We start from the raw sequence: 1,338 nt of genomic DNA on the forward strand, positions 1-1,338 counted from the left end.
TATATCAGGAGTTAATAATGATATTATAACATATAATATAGGTCACTGCAAATTATATATTTCCTCGTTCCTCCACCATTCCGTTTTTAACGTACACATTAAATGTAATCAATAAAATTATATGTAATCCGTAAAATGTACAAAATCATGCATCTATTCGTACAAATTACTATACATGCATGCTCATCTATGTAATTTAGCTAATGTTTTCTATAGGTTAGCAGGTATAAGTGTAATCAAAAGTTCATAATAGAAAATATATTATAATATATAATAATACTAATAGGCCTAATAATAAGAAGAAAAAGAAATAAGAAATAAATAGAATTTTATTATGGACTCTTGGTGTAATGAACGAACTAGTACGTGTATGTCAATGACATTTCGGCAGGAATGTGCAAGGAGAAGAAGCAAGTGCACGGCAAATCTTTTTCATTTGATTTTTGCAAGCGCTTGAACTTTTAGGTTATAAGAAGTGAAGACTCACTGCCCTCCCTGTACGTGAACATGGTGCACGACTACGGCCAGGCCGTCTCTCCTTGCAACACAAACCCGGGAGAGAATGAACCACATGTCACACATGGTCTTAACCACAGTCTTTCTGTCTGCTACCTCCCCAGCTACCTCCCGGGACACGTAGACGGCCGTGCACGTCGCGTCTCACATAGCCGACACACCAGCGTTTCCCGCGTCGACGACCGTCTGCGACGCTCAAGACATAGTACTACAATGTGAGGGAACACCCGTTCCCGGTGACGCCCAGCTTCGCCGGAGGTTTTAGTCAGATTTCGCGTGGAGACTGGGAGCGAGGTTTTAACATCACGCTGTTCCTTTTACAGGGGCACGCTTGTAAAAACAAACTGCGGCGCTGCCCTGGCAACCTCCTCGCTCGAGCTTCGCCGGAGAGCACTCGGCTGTTCTTCTCTCACACAAGGCAGACGATCGCTCACACCCTTACGGCGTATGTATACATAACCATGTGTGTGTGCGAGTGAGCGCGCATGAGTATCATCTATCTATACTACGCATCTATCTGCCGTGAAAAGGTTACTTCTACTGGCCCTGCGATGAAGCTTGCCTGCTGTTGTTGTTAACCACTTGCAATTGTGGGAAGCAGATCTCTGCGGCTGCTGCTGCTGCATTTTCCCGGTAAGCCCGCATTTCATTATTTATAGTAAACGTGGAATTCTAGCGCCAGTGCTGCATGCTTACAGGAGGTGATGTGCGTGGAGATGTGTGTGTGTGTGGGGGCTATCGTGTATGTGTGCGTGCGTGCGTGTGTGAGTGCGCGTGCGTGCGTGAGTGCGCGTGCGTGCGTACGTGCGTGCGTGCGTGCGT

The sequence above is a fragment of the Priapulus caudatus genome, unplaced genomic scaffold, assembly GCF_000485595.1.
Source record: "Priapulus caudatus unplaced genomic scaffold, Priapulus_caudatus-5.0.1 Scaffold543, whole genome shotgun sequence".
Classification (NCBI taxonomy): domain Eukaryota; kingdom Metazoa; phylum Priapulida; class Priapulimorpha; order Priapulimorphida; family Priapulidae; genus Priapulus; species Priapulus caudatus.